Here is a 24,094-nt window from a genome sequence, read left to right as displayed (position 1 = left end):
TGCCTGTATTCTGGTGGATGAGGCTGGATCTTGTCTTTCTGTTGCGCAGGTCCATGTCTGGTGGTGTGTTTTCGGGTGTCTGTGGCCTTATTATGATTTTAGGCAGTCTCTCTACTAATGGATGGGGCTGTGTTCCTGTCTTGCTAGTTTTTGGCATAGGGTGTCCAGCACTGTAGCTTGCTGGTCGTTGAGTGAAGCTGGGTCTTGGTGTTGAAATGGAGATCTCTGGGAGATTTTCACCATTTGATATTATGTGGAGCTGGGAGGTCTCTTGTGGACCAGTGTCCTAAACTCAGCTCTCCCAACTCAGAGACACAGGCCTGACACCTGGCCAGAGCACCAAGAGACTGTCATCCACACAGCTCAGGATAAAAGGGAGAAAGAATAGAAAGAAAGAAAGAGAATAAAATAAAGTAAAATAAAATAAAGTTATTAAAATAAAATATAAAAAATAATTAAGAGAAAATTTTAAAAAGTAAACAAAAAACGGACGGACAGAACCCTAGGACAAATGGTGAAAGCAAAGCTACACAGACAAAATCACACACAGAAGCATACACATACACACTCACAAAAAGAGAAAAAGGGGAAAAAATATATATCTTTGCTCCTAAAGTCCACCTCCTCAATTTGGGATGATTCGTTGTCTATTCAGGTATTCCACAGATGCAGGGTACATCAACTTGATTGTGGAGCTTTAATACGCTGCTTCTGAGGCTGCTGGGAGAGATTTCCCTTTCTCTTCTTTGTTTGCACAGCTCCCGGGGTTCAGTTTTGGATTGGGCCCCGCCTCTGCGTGTAGGTCGCCTGAGGGCGTCTGTTCTTTGCTCAGACAGGACGGGGTTAAAGGAGCAGCTGATTCAGGGACTCTGGCTCCCTCAGGCCAGGGATAAGGAGGGGTACGGATGCTGGGCGAGCCTGTGGCAGCAGAGACCAGCATGACTTTGCACCAGCCTGATGCGCGCCGTGTTCTCCCAGGTACCTTGTCCCTGGATCACGGGACCCTGGCATTGGTGGGCTGCACAGGCTCCTGGGAGGGGAGGTGTGGATAGTGACCTGTGCTTGCACACAGGCTTCTTGGTGGCTGCAGCAGCCTTAGCATTTCATGTACATCTCTGGGGTCCACGCTGATAGCCACGGCTCGCACCGCTCTCTGGAGCTCCTTTAAGTAGCGCTCTTAATCCCCTCTCCTCGCGCAACAGGAAACAAAGAGGGAAGAAAAGGTCTCTTGCGTCTTCGGCAGTTCCAGACCTTTTCCCGGACTCCCTCCCAGCTAGCCGTGGTGCACAAGCCCCCTTCAGGCTGTGTTCACTCAGCCAACCCTCTCCCTGGGATCCGACCTTGAATCCCAAGCCTCAGCTCCCAGCCCCCACCCGTCCCGGCGGGTGAGCAGACAAGCTTCTCGGGCTGGTGAGTGCTGGTCAGCACCGATCCTCTGTGCGGGAATCTCTCCGCTTTGCCCTCTGCACACCTGTGGCTGCGCTCTCCTCCATGGCTCTGAAGCTTCCCCCCTCTGCCACCTGCAATCTCCGCCCGTGAAGGGGCTTCTAGTGTGTGGAAACCTTTCCTCCTTCACAGCTCCCTCCCACTGGTGCAGGTCCCGTCCCTATTCTTTTGTCTCTGTTTTTTCTTTTTTCTTTTGCCCTAGCCAGGTACGTGGGGAGTTTCTTGCCTTTTGGGAGGTCTGAGGTCTTCTGCCAGCGTTCAGTAGGTGTTCTGTAGGAGTTGTTCCACGTGTAGTTGTATTTCTGATATATCTGTGGGGTGGAAGGTGATCTCCGCATCTTACTCTTCCACCATCTTGTCCCGGCCCAACGTCCCCACGACTGTCGCGGCCTCGGCCGCCGGGGCCCCTCCAGAGCCAGCAGCCTCAGTGAGGCCCCCCTCGCCTCGGGCTCCAGGGCAATTCCGTGACGGCGGAGGGAACAGACCCTGAGCCGGGTGTTCCAGCTCTGCGGGCTCCATTCTGCCCATTACCATTTTAAGATTTTCTAGTTCACTATTCTAGACACCAAACCTGGAAGCTACTACTAGCCATATCCTCAAAATAACTACTCTTTCGCTTGGGCCAGTAACTAGTTAAACAAAGACAGCTAGACAACCAAAGCACAGCACAGATATTCACTCCACAAAACCTACCTTTTTATACTTCACATGACTCTATGTAATAATAATGTTGTGTTATCTATTTGGTTAACTTTTTAAGAGAAGATAGATAAATAGATAGATGGATAGCCTTCCTCTTTCTCCCATTCTATCTGAAACTGCATACAGATTCAACCCAACAAGCCATTCATTGGGTGACTACTGTGTACTTAATGGCAGGTAGTAGGCTAGGTGCTATAATGGGAGTAATGGAGTAATGAAGGAGAGTTTCTAGAACATCACACTAGTCCTTGCCTTAAAGTGCTCAGCATCTAGAGCAGGGTCAGCACACTTTTCCTGTAAAGGATCAGACAGTATACATTTTCCTCTCCGTGGGCCATAATAGTCTCTATCACAACTTGAGTCTAATGTTGTAATGCTAAAGTAGCCAATATGTAAATAAGTGAATGTAGTTAATTTCCAATAAAACTTTATTCATGGACACTGAAATTTGAACTTCATGTAATTTTCACATGTCACAAAATATTATTATTTTGACTTTTTTTCAACTTTTAAAAAATGTAGAAACCTTCTCAGGCACAGACCATACAAAACTAGGCAGCAAGCTAGATTACACAGTTTGCTGATCCCTGATCTAGATTAATAAAATTTAACCCTGACTGCACCTTAGAATCACCTGGAAAGTTTTTTTCAAATACTACTAGTACAAAAGCCCCACTCAAAGATGCTGTCTGGAGTGGAAATTTTAACTTTAAAAGCTCCCCAGGTGGTTCTAATGTTCAGCCAAGATTTGAGAACCACTGATCTAGGGGGAAACAGATACATATATTTATAAGATTCAGACACAAATATGTTCAGAAGTCAGTGACTCAGGTTCAGTATGTCACTTCAAGATGTCAGAGACCCAGGCTCCTTCAATCTTGCTATGCTACCATGACCTATATTGCCCAGATCATCTCACTATTCAAAGTGACTGTGCCAGTTCTGACCATCATGTTCACATTCCAGCCAGACAGAAGGCAGAATAGGAAGAAGAGCACGGCTTGTATTAAGAAAACATGTCATAAATTGCACATACCACTTTCCATTTCATTCCACTTGTCAGAACTTAAATGTACTCCATCACTCCTAGATGGAACAAACAGAGACAGGAAAACATAGTTTTTATTTTGGGATAGAATCTGCTCAGTTAAAAATCACAAACTGTATCACTATAGGAAAAGAGAAGAAAGAATATCAAGAAGTAGCACACAATTTCATCCTCAGGAGGTTAAAATTCTCTTGCAGTAGTTTAGGATGTGAGTAATTGATGAGGAAATGAACAGATGAGATTTCCAGGAAAGTTTCTGGATATGCATGGAGAAAGTTAATCTATCTTGCTGATTTTCTCACTACCACTAGTTCAGGATATTTCAAATACTCCTGTGCCAACTGTAAATGGAAATTGTTAATCCCAAAATAGCAACTTCACTTTCAAGGAATAGGAAATGAAAGGGAAAGCATTAGAGTCAAGGCAAAAATAATTTCTTCTCAAATTCAAATTTATTTTCTTTTTTTTCTTGCTTCTTAGCCAAAGGCCAAAATGGTAAATATGTGAGGTACTTTTTCTAGACTGTCTCTTCAGGGCCAAGTTTAATGTTAACTAATAGATTTTGTAAAAGGCATCTCTTTGACTCTCTAGAGGCACATTTGGGAGATCCTGGCCTGGAGAACTACTTTCAACAAGTCTTTTTTTTTTTTTTTTCTTTTTTTTTTTTTTGCGGTACGCGGGCCTCTCACTGTTGTGGCCTCTCCCGTTACGGAGCACAGGCTCTGGACACGCAGGCTTAGTGGCCATGGCTCACGGGCCCAGCCGCTCCGCGGCATGTGGGATCTTCCCGGACCGGGGCACGAACCCGTGTCCCCTGTGTCGGCAGGAGGACTCTCAACCACTGTGCCACCAGGGAAGCCCAACAAGTCTTAAATGTTGAGAATAGAAGCCAAGGACCAAGCTGAGGGTATTTAAGGTGATTCATCTTCTAAGATAATAGCAGACAAAAGTGAGAGCAATTGGTGGCCACCAGAATGCAGTTTTGAGCAAGTAAGTCACCATGTGTGAGAAAGATCTAGGTGTGGAAATATCTAGGGACAAGTGTACTGATACTGTTATCAGTTAATTATAAGCCCACAATATATTTATAGTCCTGATCACAGAAAGAATTCTATGGGGCAAGAATTCTCACAGGACAAGTGGTATTGTAAAAGAAAATTCAACATAAAACCATTTCCTTGAACACCATTTTTAGATTACTTTTCAGTAGTTTTGAAAAGATACAAAGAGTAGGGGAGGGAATCTGCCGCATGAACCAAGTGAATGAAGTTAACATCAGCTGTAATGGGACAAACTGATATCAGGTGCCTAATGTTTGCCAAAGGACATATAACTGCTGTGATATTTACTGGCCAGAAAAATAAGCAAATCATAATCTAAATCTAGTCATGAAAAACATCAGTGTTATTCAAATGTCAAGCCACATAGAGTGCCCATATTCCTCAATCTCTAATACAGTAGTGTCTTTAAATAATCTTTCTTTAGCATTCTAGAGAGGCAGTGTCTCCTAATTACTCTTATCTTTCAGAAATTTCTGCATTATTCTGGGCCATAAATGCCATCCTGTTTAGATGTGCATTTTCTTATTTATTTTTTTTTATTATAATTTTTTTTGGCTGCTTTGGGTCTTTGTTGCTGTGCATGGACTTTCTCTAGTTGCAGCAAGTGGGGGCTACTCTTCGTTACAGTGCACAGGCTTCTCATTGCGGTGGCTTCTCTTGTTGCAGAGCATGGGCTCTAGGCACACGGGCTTCAGTAGTTGTGGCTCAGAAGCTCTAGAGTGCAGGCTCAGTAGTTGTGGCACAGTGGCTTACCTCCTCCATGGCATGTGGTATCTTCCCGGACCAGGGCTCAAACCCGTGTTCCTGCATTGGCAGGCGATTCTTAACCACTGTGCCACCAGGGAAGCCCTAGATGTGCATTTTCTTAATCCTGATCTACATAGAGCTGACAGACCATCCATATGGGAACTAAACACTACACTTCCCTTCTTCACTGATATCCCAGGTCCCCACTTCATCCTACATATGAATCTTAGCTATCAATAACTTTCCAAAGTGATCTGTCACAAAGGGAACATTATCTGTAGTTTCAGATCATTACTTCATGGTGGCAAGTGCTCAAGGCCCATCAGAAGTCTGAATGGAGAAAACAAAGAAGGATCTGGGATACAAGGGAGAAGTGTTCTTAAGAGTTAACCTTGACTGTCACAAGAAAGAAGAAAAAAAAGGTAGTTGAAAAAAACTTGTTAGGCAGAAACACCAGAAGTACAGAAGTAAAATTTTGCATGTTCTAAAACCATGGCATTTCAAGAAGTAAGGAGGACATAGCCCCTGACCCAAGACAGGACATTTACCTGAGAACCTGCCATTTCTTCCTCTTCTGCTTCCTCCTCTAGGTTTCTTCCTCAGGTGAGATTATGTGGAGAAATCACGTCAGCATCTTGAGAATATGCCTTTAAAGGCTTCGGCACAGATCCTTTACCTGCTACCAATGTGGCCATGGGCAGAAGGGCCTTGAAACTTAGGAAAGTCAACCCTTCCTCGTCTCAGGAGAGATTCAGGAACAATGAGCTCCTACCTGGAGAACAAACTTTGAGCTTCTTCTTTCTTGTCTTCGATGACCCTCCCTTCCCACAGATGCCCCTAAATTTTGCTACACAATAGCTAATGTGGGCTCCACCGCCCTGCCTCTACCAAACCCACGTAGAACAGACCCTGTTACCTCCCCTTGGACAAAAGCCTGGACTCAACTCTCATAAATATACTCGGAAGCCCACATACTTAACCCTGGCCTCATTAGAATCACCTGGAGCACTTAATTAAAGCAACATTGACGTTCTCACCCAGACCAATGAACAGAATCTGTGGGAGAGGACCCAAGATTTGATAGTTCTCAAAAATCCACATGTGATCTTTGTTGAAAGCCCAGGCTGAGAGCCACTTATGTAAACCTTGCTTCTCAAGCTTTAATGTGCATAAAAATCGCTTGGATGGATGTTAACTAGACTTATTGTGGTGATCATTTTGCAATATGTACATATATTGAATCATTATGTTGTACACCTGAAACTAATATAAAGTTATATGTCAATTATATCTCAATTGTAAAAACCACTTGGAAAGCAAATAAAAATAAATAAATAAAGATACAAAGAGAAGAATTGGTCAGGATCTAGTCCTCCCTGGAGCTCTTAGCCCTAGCCCAGAATGTGACCTGGATTATTTGAAAAACATGACTCTTATAGGGAGGAAAAACCAATCAAAATAACACTCAGAAGAGATCCTAGATCATAATTTTTCCTTTTCTCTGCTCAAGGTCCAGGTTACATTTGAAGGAGAGAAACGAATCCTTTAGTATAATTGCCTGTTAGTTCCTCTGAATACCAACAGTAGCACCTAATTTATCACTACACCTTCCAATTCAGGACTTAGTGCTCTAACAGGATAACAGAGCTAAGGAATGGCTTTCCTTTCTAGTGTTTAAAATTTGTTTAGTACTCCAACAAGTTAATAAAGCCTAATACTGTCTTAATGCCCTAGATTTTCAGCCCTGATATCCTAATAGAAAATTAAGGTCATATAGTATTTATAAATAAAAATATATAATAACAAAAATATTATGTTCCTTTGGAATTTTCTTCTTCCAGCTTTATTGAGATATAATTGACATATAACATTGTGTAAGTTGAAGACATACAATGAGTTGATTTGATATATATTGCAAAATTGTTACCACCATACACTTGTATATTGCAAAATGATTATCATAATATGCTTATGTGTATATTTTTCTAATAGATCTTTTTTGGAGTATAATTGCTTCACAATACTGTGTTAGTTTCTGTTGCACAACAAAGTGAATCAGCCATATGCAAACACATGTCCCCATATCCCCTTCCTCTTGAACCTCCCTCCCGTCCTCCCTATCCCACCCCTCTAAGTCATTGCAAAGCACTGAGCTGATCTCCCTGTGCTATGCTGCTGCTTCCCACCAGCCAACTATTTTACATTCGGTAGTGTATATGTGTCGATGCTACATTCACTTCGCCTCAGCTTCCCCCTCCCACCCCATGTCCTCTTTATTCCTGCCCTGCAACTAGGTTCATCAGTACCATTTTTTTTTTTTTAGATTCCATATACATCCGTTAGCATACAGTATTTGTTTTTCTCTTTCTGACTTACTTCACTCTGTATGACAGACTCTAGGTCCATCCACCTCACTACAAATAACTCAATTTTGTTTGTTTTTATGGCTGAGTAATATTCCATTGTATATATGTGCCACATCTTCTTTATCCATTCATCTGTCAATGGACATTTAGGTTGGTTCCATGTCCTGCCTATTGCAAATAGTGCTGCAATGAACATTGTGGTACATGTCTCCTTTTGAATTATGGTTTTCGAGGTATCACCTCACGCCGGTCAGAATGGTCATTATCAAAAAATCTAGAAACAATAAATGCTGGAAAGAGTGTGGTGAAAAGGGAACCCTCCTGCATTGTTGGTGGGAATGTAAATTGATCCAACTACTATGGAAAACAGTATGGAAGTTCCTTACAAAACTAAGAATAGAACTACCATATGACCCAGCAATCCCACTACTATGCTTATATATTATTTCAGATGTTTCATTGTTAGTATATAGAAACACAACTAATTTTGTGTCCAGCAGCTTTACTGACTCAATTAGTTCTAACAGTTTTTTGGAAGAGTCTATAAGATTTTCTATACATAAGGTCATCAATGTGCAAATAACAACTTTCCTTCTTTCTTCCTAGGTTGGATGCCTTTTAATTCTTTCTCTTGCCTTTGCTCCAGCTAGGATTTCCAGCACTATATTGAATAGGAGTGGTGAGAGTGGGCACCCTTATCTTGTTCCTGACCTTGGAGGAAAAGCTTTCAACCTTTCACTCTTGATTATCATGTTGGCTGTGGGTTTATCATATATGGTCTTTATTATGTTGAGGTTTGTTCCCTTTAGACCCAACGGGTTTTTACAACATGAAAGGTTTTGTATTTTGTCAAAAGCTTTACTGATCTATTGAGATGATCATATGATTTTTATCTGTCATTCTATTAAAATGGTATATCAGGGGCTTCCTTGGTGGTGCAGTGGTTGAGAGTCCACCTGCTGATGCAGGGGACACGGGTTCATGCCCCAGTCCGGGAAGATCCCACATGCTGCAGAGCGGATGGGCCCGTGAGCCATGGCCGCTAGGCCTGTGCGTCCGGAGCCTGTGCTTCACAACGGGAGAGGCCACATCAGTGAGAGGCCCACATACCGCAAAAAAAAAAAAAAAAAAAAAGGTATATCAAATTTATTGATTTGTATATATTGATCCATCCTTGGATTCCAGGGATAAATCTCGATTGTGGTGTATGATCCTTTTAATGTGTTGTTAAATTCAGTTTGCTAGCATTTTGTTGAGGATTTTTGTACCATATTCATCAAGGATATTGATCTATAGTTTTATTGTAGTGTCCTTATCTGGTTTTGGTCAGGGTAATACTGGTCTTGTAAAATGAGTTTAGAAGTGTTCCCTTCTCCTCCTACACTATTGGTGGGAGTGCGAATTAGTACAGCCACTATGGAAAATAGTATCGAGGTTCCTTAAAAAACTAAAAATAGAGCTACCATATGATCCAGCAATCCCACTCCTGGACATATATCCAGAAAAAAACACAATTCGAAAAGATACATGCACTCCAATGTTCATTGCAGCGCTATTTACAATAGCAACCTAAATGTCCATCAACAGAGGAATGGATAAAGAAGATGTGGTACATATATACAATGGAATATTACTCAGCCATAAAAAAGAACAAGGGCTTCCCTGGTGGCACAGTCGTTGAGCGTCTGCCTGCTGATGCAGGGGACACGGGTTCGTGCCCCAGTCCAGGAAGATCCCACATGCTGCAGAGCGGCTAGGCCCATGAGCCATGGCCACTGAGCCTGTGCGTCTGGAGCCTGTGCTCTGCAATGGGAGAGGCCACAACAGTGAGAGGCCCATGTACCACAAAAAAAAAAAAAAGAACAAAATAATGACATTTGCAGCAACACAGATGGACCTAGAGGTTGTCATACTGAGCAAAGTAAGTCAGACAGAGAAAGACAAATATCATATGATATTGCTTATATGTGGAATATAAAAAAAGGCTACAAATGAACTTATTTACAAAACAGAAATAGAGTTACAGATGTAGAAGATAAACTTATGGTTACCCGGGGGTGAGGGTGGGGGGAGGGTTAAATTGGAAGATTGGGATTGACATATACACACTACTATATATAGAATAGATAACTAATAAGGACCAACTGTTTAGCACAGGGAACTCTGCTCAATACTCTGTAATGGCTTATATGGGAAAAGAATCTAAAGAAGAGTGGATACATATATATATATATATATATATATATGTATAACAGATTCACTTTGCTCTACACCTGAAACTAACACAACATTGTAAATCAACTATACTCCAATAAAATTTTCTTTTTAAAAAAAGTGTTCCCTTCACTTCTATTTTTTAGATAATTTTGAGAAAGATTAACATTAATTCCTTAAATGTTTGGTAGAATTCACCAGGGAAACCATCTGGTCCTGGGCTTTTCTGTTTCGGGAGGTTTTTGATTATTGATTCAAACCCCTAACTCATTGTTGGTCTGTTCAGATTTTCTGTTTCTTCATGATTTAGTCTTGGCAGGTTGTATATTTCTAGGAATTTATCCGTTTCTTCTAGGTTATTCAATTATTTGGTGTATAATTATTCATAGTAATCTCTTATGATCCTTTGCATGCCTGAGGTATCAGTTGTAAAGTCTCCTCTTTCATTTCTGATTTTGAGTCTTCTCTCTTTTTTCTCAGTTAGTCTAGCTAAAGTTTTTTTAATCTTGTTTATCTTTTCAAAAAACCTTGATCTTGACTATTGTTTTTCTGGTCTCTGTTTCATTTATTTCTCTGATTTGGTTATTTCCTTCCTTCTGGTAACTTTGGGCTTAGTTTGTTCTTCTTTTCCTAGTTCCTTGAGGTGTAAATTTAGAGTTTTTATTTGAGATCTTTCTTTTGTCTTCATGTCAGTGTTTATCACTGTAAAATTCCCTCCTAGAACTGTTTTTGAAGCAACCCATAGATTTTGGTATGTTGTGTTTCCATTTTAATTTGTTTCAAGATATTTTTCAATTTCTTCTTTGATCCATTGGTTGTTCAGGGGTGTGTTGTTTAATTTCCACATATTTGTGAATTTTCCAGCTTTATTTCTGTTAACTGATTTCTACTTTCATACCATTATGGTAAGAAAAGATAGTTGATTTCAATCTTCTTAAATTTTCTAAGACTTGTTTTGTGACCTGTCATATGCTTTATCCTGGAGAATATTCTGTGTAAACTTGAGAAAATGTGTATTCTGCTGCTGTTGGATAGAATGTTCTACAGAAGTCTGTTAAGTCAATTTCTCTAAAGTATGATTCAAGTTCAACGTTTCTTTGTTGACTTTCTCTCTGGATGATCTATCCATTATTGAAAATGAGGTATTGAAGTCCCCTACAATTACTGCATTCTTGTCTATTTCTCCCTTCAGATCTGTTAGTATTTGCTTAATATATTTAGATGCTCTGATGTTGGGTACATATATATTTATGATTGTTATGTCTTCTTGATGAATTGACCCCTTTATCATTGCATAATAATAGGTCATATTATATTATTTAATATGTATATAATATTATATAATGAACTTCTTTGTCTCTTAATACTATTTTTAGCTTAAAGTCTATTTTGTCTGATATATGTATAGCTACTCCAGCCTATTATTATTTTTGTCATCTTTGCCAATACAATCCAGGAAAAATGCTATGTCATTTTTTTGTTTGTTTTTTTAAGTTATTTGTGACTGTATAGGAAAGATTTTTTGGATAATTAACTGCAGCCACTAACATGAAGAATTTTATCAGAATGTTACAAAATGGTTTACATTCTTGGGCAAGGTTATAATTTAATAGACATGTCAAAGTTATTTCCACAATCACTAGGTATTAAGACTATTTAAATGTTAAGTTACTTGAAATTTAATCAGAGTATTCTGTTTCACATTATTCCTTAAGAATGAAAGGAGTTACACAATAAGCAAAGTCAGAACTATTTTTTCTTTTTTCTGCTTCTCAGGAAAAACATTTTTTACTATCACATGAGCTTTAAAGTCAGTAATATTGACTATGACAGCAAGTTCAAAAAACCATATTCACAAGAATATATGGACCTAACTAAAAAGATAGTATCTTTGGTAAGATGAAATTCTTTTCTTAGCATTGTTTTTTTAAAATGCTATGCTCTTTAAAATGCCAGAATCCTAGCACTCACCTTCCAAGTTGGAAATGATTGATAATTTGATATTATTTCTTACCACTACCTCAGTTCTAGATAAGGATAGTGAGCCCTTTCAGAAAGTCAGTTAGAATACATGTATGGGAGGAAAAATGTAAGAGGGACACATTTTGAAACATCTAAGAAATGCCTGACATGTGATAGACAGTCAAAGAATATTTCTAACATATTAATAAATTGAATGAATAAAACTTACTCTACCTCAAAGATACCTGACCAAGGCTATGCTGTTTCTGCTCCTAACTTAAACAGTCCTTCAAGGAAGAGAAATGGCCAGTGTAGAAGAGAACATACAGCCCAAAATAAAAATCTTCTTGTTGATCCTCAGTGTATGTAAAATTTTTAAATGTCTACTTAAGAATATGCTTGTTATAATTTAAACTTTACTTGACTAAAGACCTAGTGAAAAGTCTTGACTGCCCCTTGGACATAAACTTCCTTTATCATAGATACCACTCTAACTAACTCAAATAATTCTATCAATCAAACCAAATTCTGCCAAGAGCAATGGTGTCATCATTCATCTCCTGTTTCCCTGAGCAGATTCCTGACAGGACATTTTCAGACCTAACTGTCTCTGAGTAAAGCTTGTAGTTTTCCCACAGCATTCCACTACCTCCAGTTTCTAATAAATCCAAAGACTTTAAAAGTTTTGGTGTGCTTTTACCATTAGAATAAGAGTTAGCATATAGAAAATGAAGAAAGAAAATTCCCACTTTTAATTTAGCTTTATGATAAAGAAGGAAATGACAAGGAAGCAGTATAACACAAGGACTAATAAATAGTAGACTTTGGACTCAGAGTTCTTGTTCAATTCTGTGTGTAGCCATTTACTACCTGTATGACTTCAGGCAAGTTATTTAATCTTCCCACACCTCAGTTTCTTCAACTAAAAATGAGATGACAAATACCTATACCATGGAAATGTTCTTGGCATGACATAAGGTTAAATATGTCATAATCTTAACAGAAGTCTTATTATTCTGTAAACCCTTAAAATAAGGATGGTCTAAAACAATTACCTAAAATAAGAGTGCCAATAGACTTAATAAATTATAAGTATATAACAAAGCTAATATGTAAAATAAATAAAATTAAAATAACTCCATATATGCCCACGCTAAGAAATTCACCTTTTCTGCTATAAATTCAAATCAACACGTTCAAACCAATTAATCTATGTTTACATCACAAATGAATATTCCAAAACTATCAGTCTGATCTATTATCATATCATCTTGGTCAATCAACCACCGATCCTGACATCTTCCTTCAGGCTCCTTTAGCAGTCCTCATTCCCAATTTGTAAGTCACCTGTATTAAAACAATCACCAAATATTTCTCATACTTTTTCATTTACATGGGTCAGAATGCCTGCTTTTACATGCCTTTCCTTCTATTTTCATTTAATTCAATGCTCCTTATATTATAATTGTTACCATATACACAACATTCAAAAGTACAACACTGGTGATGATAGCATGTACCAAATGGACTTGTGAATCATTCATCAAACTTACCTATTAGTCATTATTATTATAATGCACACAGCCTGTTTTTCTTCTGATTTCCATTAAATAATTCGTGTGATGATTCACTCTAAAAGGAGAAAAGGAATTAAATAAAGAGAGCTGCTGCTTTACTATGAATCATAGTTTTTTTTCACTACAGAGAATACACCTTCATAGAGAACATTTTCATGTTTTAGATATATGGTTTTCTAGTGGGAAACTCAAAAGAAATCTCGTTCTTTCTTTCTTTTTTTTTTTTTTTGTAGCTCTCCAGCAGATATGATGTCCAACTACAGTGAATATAAATTCTAAAATTTAGGAATGAGGTAATACCTTAACAACAAAAATTAGCTTTACTAATTGTCAGGACTGGTCTAAGCACTTTATATATTAACTTATTTGATTCTCCTGATATCCCCATTTTCCATATGAGGAAACTGAGGCATGAAGAGGTTAATTTACCCAAAGTCATAATGCAAGTATGCTTCCTTCTACTTTATGATTTATTGTCCTATAATTAATGAGCATGCAAACATAAAATCTCAAGCACATTTCCAATTACATCAATTTTCACATGACAGGTCAAATATTCCAAAATGTTTAACCAAATACTATGTGGTTTTCACATATAAATGCAGTGGATTATAGATGACCAAAATGATACCTGATATGTGTAAGATATCTAAGATTACCCATAAGAAACAGGTCAGCCAAGCTTATACATCAAACCACTTACCAGAGTATCCAAGAGCAGGGGGCATCTTTGGTCATTATATAACCAGGGTATTCATCAAATAACAAATTTTCTGCTGAGCCAACCTAAACCTGGTATGGGCATATGCACCTTTAAACTTATGTCTCTCTGTGCAGCCTACCAAATGACAGATTATCTATGGAATTCATCAGGATTAGAAGTATGTAATTTTTAAAAGGTAACAAAGTGAAGGATAATATGCAGGATTCCTGTCCTATCTAATATGAGTAAAAATTATGCCAGTGTTCATTCAGTTTCATGCCCTTCAAAACTTATAAGAAAACTAAATTCAAGATTACTGTACTCTCCAATATAGGCTATTGAAAAAAATGCTGATCTGACATATTAAATGAAAATCATTGTGCGTTAAATTTTTAACCATGAAGGAATTGAGAATATCCCAGGTTTATCAAAAAAAATGCAACCAACATTATGGAGATATTATTCATATTTCAAATGGTATGAAGAAAACTTAAAAAATTACTGATGCGCTAATTTTCTACAATTGGAAAATAAGGAGAGAAGAAATATTAGATGCTCAGGACAGGATGTCTGCAGACATGGTTATGGAGGGTGGGAATGGTAATAATGAACACTAACATAATTCTAAGTGAGTTTCTGAAACTTGGCACTTAGTTTCAGGTCAAATATCTAACAACCCTTTTCCTACAGGGTGTACCAAGAGACTGAGCTTCTTAAAAACAAGGATTGCATGAGTGCTACTGGGGAAACTTCTATAAATCCACCTTACAGCTTCTTGGAACACCCTAAGCCTGAAGTTACTGTTCACTCTAAGGATGGTTCTACATCTTCCATATATCCACACCTTATTAAACACATATTATATGCTAAAGCTGGGTGTCTGAGTTCATTCTGAAGCTTATTTTTTTCAAGTATCATTTAGCAGGCATCATTTTTGGTCTTCAGTCTAATCTCTTTCCCTGGTTTTGGTTCATAGTATTCCCATTCTCCCACTCACCTAGTCACCATATCTTAAAGTCAATTTTGACCCCTCCTTCTCCATTATCTAACCATTATCTCCATTATCTAAACATTATCTCAATTATCTAACCATTCACCAAATTTTATTAATTATTTCTTCAAAGTATTTCTAGCCTGACTTCCAAAGCAAGATTGCTGATTAAAAGCAAGCATTTATCCCTCTCTGTCTCTCCTCAAATCTCACTGAAATGACAGAAGACAAATAAAAACAATACAATGTGTCTTACAATGGTGGAAATGTTGCCACCCAAAAGACTAAAAGAGTGAGGAGTTTCTGGAAGATAAAAACTAGAGCTCCACTAAGAGTAAAATCTCAGCAGCACAGTTGCTGACAAACTCCAGAGCCCTGGAGGTAAAATACCAGCCTCCAAGAAAGTGAGTCTTCCCAACAGAAGCTTCAAATAAACTCAAGATCAGAGAAAGCAAAGGTTGAAAGGAAGTCATAGTGGGTAACTAATTAATTAACATAAGGTATTAATTATTCCAACAGGAAGTAATATATTGTAAATTAATTAAAGGACTGAATCAAACATTCTACTGGAAGTCTATACCAATGCAATTACAAAAAGAAAAGGGAGTAATATGTGTACATTGAAAAGAATGAGGGGAAAAGGTCATTATATACTGACAATATTACTAGATACTTAAAATATTCAAAAGACTTAGTTGAAAAATTACTAGAAATAATAACAGTTTTGCAATGTGGCCAAATACCAGACCAACACACAAAAAGTAATAGTTTTCTTAATCAGCAAAAATAACAAAATATAAACATTATTTTTAAATTCCACTTAATAGCAACAAAAACTATAAGATATACATGAATAAAACTAACATAAATTGTACGGAAGACTCATTATTTTAATTATATCAATTCTGTTCAAATTAATGATAAATCCAGTACAATAGTTTATGATAAAGATGCAATTTCAAATTCAATAGTGTTGGGCCAATCAGCTAGCCATCTGGAAAACATAGGAAGTGATATTATTTGTGTTTCTGGTGTAATCACTCAATTACATAAGTAGTTAGCTTGTGCAAGATTCTGTTTACTTATCTGAAGAACAGGACTGGTTAAGATTATTTATAAGGTGGTTTATAGATTTAAATTCCATGAATCTGTGGATTTATTACTATCAATTCTAGGATGCTATTATCTAACCACTCCAACTCAAAATGTTGTCTTCCATCTCTGAATACCGACAGAAAACACAATCTATGGTACTAATTTTGTCACTTACTGTGTCTTCTCTTTGTAGCTACAGGTATGCTCCCTGTACCTCTTGCCCCAGTCATCTCCTTATATTCAAATAATATTTGAAAAAAAGGAGAAGAAAAAGTCAGGGGGAAGGGAGTTAGGAAGGAGTGAGAAAGAAAAATGATGAAACAGCTTAAAGAGGAAAAGGCAGATTTACGGATCAGCAGAAAATTTCTGCAGCCTAACAGAGTTGACAACAGTTGAATTATTCTGAGCATATAAGTAGCTATATATTTTCTCTCATTTCATAGGATTTTCTTTTCCACAGGAAACAAGATACTGGAATACTATTGCTCTTCTAGAGTGCAGTACAGTATTTCATTGTCTTTTCTTCAGAGATATCAGTAGCTAGCTCACACACTCTCATCTAAAAATGTTGCTCTTGACTCTATGTTCTCCTCCAGCATCATTTTCCTGCTCTCCTTCTCAGTAAAATTTTGTTGAAAAAGTTAGATATGCTTGCTGTTTCCACCTCCTTTGTCACCTGTTCTCACTTTAACCCAGTCCAGCTGGAATTTCTCTCTCCCGCACGCATTCAACTACTCTCATAGAGGTCACCAAATACCTCACTGTTGCCAAATCCGATGGTCACTTCTTACTTGAACTTCTCACCATTACTTATGTTCCTTCCTGAAACTTTTCTCTTTTTCGTTTACAAGATACCTCCTTCTCCATATTTTCTTCTTCACTAACTGCTTTTCCCAGCTGCCTTTGCTGGTTCCTTATCATCTGTAGATCTCTAAATATAGTTGGTCCCCTCTGCATTGTCCAGAGTCTCCCTTCCTTCTCCATCTTTCCCCCTCCTTTTATCTTCTCCTCTCTTCTCTATCTGTACTCCCTCTACTTCATACTTTGTATGTGTATGTGTGTGTGTGTGTGTTTGTTTATTTTTTGCTCCAGATTTCTTTGCCTTTTGGCCCTTTGGTTGCTTGCTCAAACTTCATCATCCCAAATCTGTTGCTTGATATATGTTTTCAGATTCTAAACTCTGGCTTTCCTGTACTCACCCCTTAGAATTATTTAACAAGCCCTTATATAGCTTTTATTTATTAGGACAGTGTCTGTCACTGTTCTAAGCATATGACATATTATCTCACTTAATCATCATAACAGCTCATAAGCAGCATATAATTACTGTCCCCATTCACAAAAGGTTTGACAACACATATGAAATATTGCCAACCAGTGAATCTCATCCAAGCCTTAGGGGATCCAGGGTAATTTCTGGGGGACAGTCACATAAGCATGGAGTGTCCACATGACTCTCCTTAACTACTTAGTCTGCAGCCCCTCCAGAGGTGAAACTGTTATACCATGACCCAGGGCCCCAGGCAAGTAAAAAGCAGGCATCCCCCACAGGCATCCAGCACAGTGTTAACATAAACCATCTGGTGTGGCCCAAAGCCCCAGGTATACAAACACACTCTTCTCAGGCAGGACATTCCAAGGGCTTAAAGGTTATCCCTCAGAAGCTGGTCAAGGGTCACTCCTTCCTTTGGAATGTACAGGGATTAAACACCCTAAGCCTACTGAGTTAACTCTTTACTGCACATATAGCTTCTAAAACTTATGCATCTCACAAGAAAATTAGCATTGTTATTTGAGGAAGAGGGTTGGGGCCCTAGAATGATGATGAATGCATCATGAGCATCAACAGTGGAAGTATGTGGTAGAGGGGGATAAATGAATCTTGGTATTAAGGAGCTAGAATCCAGTGTGTGGGAGATTCTTCCAGTCATCAGACATGTAAAATTTTTTAAAGGCTTCAGTTTTTGTTTTTGTTTTTTTAGGTATAATTGACATTAACATTGTCAACATTGTGTTGGTTCCAGGTATACAACATAATGATTCCATCTACATGTATATTGTGAAATGACCACAATAGGTCTGGTTAACATCCATCAGTACACATTATTTCAGTACATGATCAAATGGAAGTTCCCTTGTACTAGGAACATATTTGATAAGGCAGTATGTAAAATCATAAATATACCATTACATTTTTTTCTCTTATAATGGAAATCATACAAACTAAAATATATCAGAATTTCTGTGTTTTAGGACTCAAACCTATGGTACTTAAACAGTTAGTACACATGTTCATACATGAAATAAGCCTAGATCTTCCCTAAACTACATTTTTCCAAATAAAATTTTAATGTTAATTTGAAAAATAGATAAAATAAAATGCTATCCTTGTTGTATTCTAAGTCCGTACATAATCTAGGATCTATTTTTTTGATTCTATATTGTGTTCCACATTAATTGTATAGCATTTCTTTCTCATAACTTCATAATCAACGGTCTTTTTTTTTTTTTGTCAAATGTGCATTCCTTTAATTTTTAAAAATATACACAGGAGAAGCCATGGGTTTTATATAAGAATATACACATTACCAAAGCATCTCTTATTGTTTTCCAAAACTCTATCAGTCTGAGCTTTATAAATTAAATATATCAGAACATTTTAAGTTAAAATGATATCTGTGAAACTACTGGATATGCTAGACTTTTCTCAAGATCAAATGAACAGGGAATGTGAATATGGTTTGTGCTAAATAAAGTTTAGTGTTAGCTTTATTGCCTATAGTCTATAAGATGCAACTTTATTGTGCCTTTGCAAACAGGATAATTTTCTTTAAAAAACTGATCAAAATTTTCCATACATATAGCTCTATATGATAGATTACTGTGCAACACCATTGTTACGTAATTACAAAACTACCATAGAACCCAAGAGCACAGGGTAAGCAAAAGAAAAACAATCCTGAGCTATCTGAACAAGATGATTTGATGAATCCTTTTAGTGTAAGTTTAGAAAACATGGAAGAGGGGGAAAAAATACGTGCACACTACAGCCAGGAGCAAAATAGTCAACAGTCTTTCATCCCTTTATTTACAAGTACGATTCTTTTAAATAATAGATAACTAGGTTCTGGTTTTGAATGCAATTTCATAGATTCTTTAATGACAAAGTTTTATCTATTCTCATTAATTGTAGCAGGTAATATACTTGATTTTATTTCTCCATCTTTCTTTAAGTAAATAACATTTTATTTTTTTACTTTCTTATCCTTATTCTTGCTGAGTTTCACTGTTTTTCATTCTATATTTTTCCACTTGAAAATTTCAATGTACTTAGTTAATAGTTAACATCCATCCTGAAACTCAAAGTTAGATGAATATTTTTCTTTATTAAAAAAATTATTAGCCCTATCAAAACATTATTTTCCTTACCTAAATGCCAACCCAAGGACAGGAGGCCTTTAACATACTTTCATTTTTATCCTCTCCTCACATTCCCATTCCCCACTCCTGATAAGGCTTTTTAACACTTGTTTCCCCTCTCTCTCCTGCCCTCCTTTCCTATTCCTAATAGGTGAAATAGCACCTCAAGTTCTAATGTTAGGCTGTTTCTTAAAGTTTGTTGCTTCTGCTGCAAGCATTTCCATTATACATTCATTGTATTGTACACACACCCCTCAGGTTTCATTGCTCAACATTTGTTCCCTCTCCTCTTCACCTCCCCCTCTATTGAGACCTCAATTCTGTTTTATATCTTGCTTTCCTAGAATCCTGAGTCATGTATTCTCCTCAGTTGTGATATGTGAATGCTATATTACTGAATTCTTGAATATCCATAAATAACTTTCTTTTACTCTAACGAGAAATTATACCTTGACTGAGAATAGGATTGTTAAATTGTCAGCTTTTTCTCTCAGAGTATGAGGATATTATTCCACCAGCTTCCACCTTCAAATGTTACAGATGAAATGATTCTATTTCTTCTGACAACATATTTTTACTTCAGTATTAAAGTTTATAGCTAAAATTCGAAAATATTCCCCTGATGCATCAAATATGCCTGAAACTCAGTCTATCCCTTTGAATCTGTAGATTTTGATCTTTATTTAATTCAGAACCACCTCCTCCTACTACTTATTTTACTATTATTATTATTTTTTCCCTCTATCTCTTTCTCTCTTCAAGATCCTATTATTTACAGCCACTTCTGGAATCATGATCTAAGTGTTTTGTTTCTCTTCCCTCATTGTTTTCTTCTTTTTAAATTTTACTATTTAAAGTATTTATTCTTTTTGGCCTTACAGGTCACAAATTTGGATCTCAAGAATGACACTCATCTTTTTAAATTAACCCACTAAATTTTTAACTTGAAAATTGTGCTTTTTAGTACCACATAGTCTTTTTTTGATGTACCTGAATGTTCTTATGTGTGCTTTTTTGCCATTGTTGTTAGGTTGCTGTTTTCTCCAGAAGTTCTCTTTTGATGAGCACCTAATCTGTTATTTCCTTTCTCTGGCTGCTGGGTTTCTTTATTTGTATTATCATTTTTCCTTGTTGGTTTATTCGGGCCACTGTCTTGTTACTGGAGACAATCCTACAAGATAGAGCATGAGCTATTCTTAAATCCTGTAGTCTGAATGTGGGCAGCAGGCCTTCTGCGTCTCCAAACCAAGGACCCAGGAGGAAGTCTTCCAGCTCCCCATGTTCTGCCCAGTACTAGCCTAGCATCAGGAGAAAGGAGGCTTCAGCCCCCTTTTCAGTTCCTTCTTGGCTTCTGTGGAGCCATGGAAACACACTCACATGGTTCAATGTCGACCTCATCCCTGGGTATTCAAGCACCTCTCTTGACCAAGATCTTCCCAGGGCCTGTTTTGATTCTATCCTTGCACAGGACTCATACTATTTTCTAGGTTCTTCCTTGACCTGTGGAAAAGAAATTCCTCATCACCTTCCTGTTTCTAGGACTCCCATAAAACCCAATTCCACCTGGCCCCAGGAGTGGCAGATTGGAATAGAGAATAGAAGAAAAGTACAGTATAGTTAAGTTACCATCTTGTCAGGATTCCTCCATTCACTATATTTAGGAATAACATCCAAACTTATTACCATGGCCAAATAGGCTGTCTGTAATCACATTGCTATCTACCTGGGCAACCTCAGCTTACACACTCTCCCTTACTCATTTTACTTGAGTCACAGCAACTTTGCTTCTATCCCTCAAATATACTAATCTCATTTTTACCTAGGATTATATCACTTGCTGTTCACTCCTTATAGAATATTCTTCTCCCCTTGATAGTCAACTTTACATCTTTCAGGTCTCAATCAAATGTCACCTCTTGAAAGAGATCTTATTTTATCATTCAAGTACTATTCCCTAAATCACTCCATCACATCATTTTACATTTTTCATATCACCTAACACTATCTCAGATTATCATATTTATATATTTATTTCTTGGTCTGCTTATTATCTGTCTCCTTCATTGAATCTCCAAGAAAGTATGGATCTATCTAATTTGTTAGTAGTTTTATTTCAATAGATATTTATTGAATAAATGAACATATTCCAATTGCTTTGGAGCAAGAGAAAAAATATAAATTAAATCTTTGCAATTCCAAAAATGAGTCACTGTTTCTGAAGGACTATCTTTGCCAAAGTAAAAGCTATGGACAGTGCAACATTTTGTCTTGTCCTCTGTGAAGGTCCTGCTGTGAGAAATCATCATTAGGTTAAGATCAAGAACAGCTGAGAAAATGACTCTTACGTGAGATTTCTCTGAGAGATTTCTACATATCCTGCTTTGAACCCGTCGGTAGCATGTAACTGAAAGATCAGGGAAAATGGTTTGCAGTCCAGAGGTGAAAAGCAGGCTGCCATAGTACAAAAAAAAAAAAATAGAGAGAAATATTTCCTCCTTCTCGGGACACTTCTGCTTAGTTTTATGGCATTGATGTTCAATGGAGGCTGAACATGGAAGACAAACTCTATTCGTTGGACCTTTGAATTTATCTCTCTAAAATGAATATTCTTCCCTATCATGCTGTTAGGAAGCAAATATTATTGCCTCACCTTGCCACACAATTTATTGATTTAAGGATATTTGAGAATTAATTGAGCTAGTATAAAGGTAATTTTCAAAAAAAACCACACACGTTTAACACACATTGCGTCTCTTTCTTAAATGAGATCTGGGGAAATTTTAACACTATGTATTTGATGATATTAAGGAGTTATTTGATCCCTAGGATGTGGATAATAGTAGAATGAAACTGGTTTGGTCCTTGATTGATAACTGCTGAAGATGAATGATGGGTACATGGAGTACATTATACTATTCTATTTATTTTCATGTATATTTGAAGTTCTTCACAGTGAAAACTTTAAAATTAAAAAATTAAAAGCGTAAGTTATTCATTTTACTGTTTAACAGATAAATGAAACATTTCATGGATCCAGACTGAGAAGACAGTATGTCAAATCTCATGTTGCCCCAGTAAGGTATGTAAAACAGCCTGAGAGGTGCAGAGAATAAACTTTTCCTTTGCCTTCATATCTCATATTCAACAGAATATCTTTGCATAGTATATAATCGAAAGGTTAAATTTGAGGCTTCAAAACCACTAGCATTTTCAAATGTGAAAAAATGTATTCAAGGTCTGTTGGAAAATTATTAAACCAGAGCCAAGAGTTCCAGCTGATGGTGAGTATCAGGTAAAGGTTAAATGGGGTTGTTTTTTATTTGAAGGCACAAAGTCAAAAAGCAAATCTAAAATCAGATAATTTCAACGTAAGAATGGATAAGATAGGAGAGCCACATATAAAATGTCTGACCCAGGAGTGGCACACTGGTAGATAATGTGCCAAATCTTGCTTAGAATTGTGGATTAAATGTAAAAGTTTGAAAATTTCACATAAAAGCAGGATTCTCAGAATGCGTTAAAAAAAAATCAAAAGATCTAACAACATGTGACCCACATTCCCACACAGTAACAATATTCTGACACTGAAGCTTCACTGTTTGCAGCAGGCCCTAACACTCACACAAATGTATACATATGTATTTACACCCAACCAGCTTCACTCTTTTACCTTACCTTCCTAATTCTACGGTTATTTTCTAGCAGCAAAGATGTTTATCCAAACACTGGTGAGGAAGAGGTAAACTGCAATAGATATGGAAAAATAATAGCCACAATCTCAAATAGAAAAGCTAATATGCTTTGGAATATACCTCCTCCTAAAACTAGAACTTGTGCTATTTAATTTTCTTGGTTCCTTTTTAAATAATCCATGCTCTCAACCAGAACCCCCAGAGAACTTATATTAACTCATTTAACCTGATAGCAACCCTGTATGGTATATACATATTAGTTTCTCATTTTACAGAGGAGATTGAAGCAAAGTTAGGTTAAGTGACTTGCCAAGGTCACATATTTAATAAGTAAAAAACTGTAGTCTGGGCTTCCCTGGTGGCACAGTGGTTGAGAGTCCACCTGCCGATGCAGGGGACATGGGTTCGTGCCCCAGTCCGGGAAGATCCCACATGCCGCGGAGTGGCTGGGCCCATGACCCATGGCCGCTGAGCCTGCGCGTCTGGAGCCTGTGCTCCGCAACGGGAGAGGCCACAACAGTGAGAGGCCCGCGTACCGAAAAAAAAAAAAAAAAACAAACTGTAGTCTGAACCCAAGCAATCATATCTAGATTATTGCATCAACTTGTCTAATCTTCAGCTTTCACTCTTGCTCCACTATTATACAAACTGCATGCAGCAATCAAAATGAATTAGAAGAGGCCATCATCCCCTTCCTTAATATCCTCTGGCAGTTTCCCACAAATTCCACACTTCTTACATAGTGCACATAACCTTACCTGGAATGGCCCTGCTTCTCTCTGACCTCATCTCATACCCTCATCCTCATTCAACACTTATATCCATACAGATTGCTATTATTCCCCCAATAAACATGATAAAATTGTTCCCATCACCGGGCTGTCAAAGCACAAATTGCACCATACAAAATTGAACAGACAAGGAAGATATTGTTCAAGGCTTTTGCAACAGAGTAGATGGTTGAATATGAATGTGAAATGGTGAATCTAGAGTACAAACTCAGTTCCTGTGAATCTAAATCACACTCTCTTTGCTGTTCACCATGTCAATAAAGTGCCGTTTCCACTCCC

The 24,094-nt window shown here is 37.5% G+C and overlaps 1 long non-coding RNA gene across 1 annotated transcript; it reads right to left on the bottom strand.

Annotated features, from left to right (window-relative positions):
* Positions 1–3,184: 3,184 nt before the first annotated feature.
* On the bottom strand, positions 3,185–23,104 carry LOC113611050 (uncharacterized). The gene is made up of 3 exons (XR_003429339.1): positions 23,008–23,104; positions 13,100–13,178; positions 3,185–3,234 (listed from the first exon to the last, which is right to left on the bottom strand). It is a non-coding gene; the product is annotated as an uncharacterized LOC113611050 (long non-coding RNA).
* Between the last annotated feature and the right edge of the window lie 990 nt (positions 23,105–24,094).

Source organism: Aethalodelphis obliquidens, unplaced genomic scaffold, assembly GCF_003676395.1.
Source record: "Aethalodelphis obliquidens isolate GAN/ISIS:26980383/991018 unplaced genomic scaffold, ASM367639v1 scaffold67, whole genome shotgun sequence".
NCBI lineage: Eukaryota > Metazoa > Chordata > Mammalia > Artiodactyla > Delphinidae > Aethalodelphis > Aethalodelphis obliquidens.
This window is presented reverse-complemented; position numbering and strand designations above follow the sequence as displayed.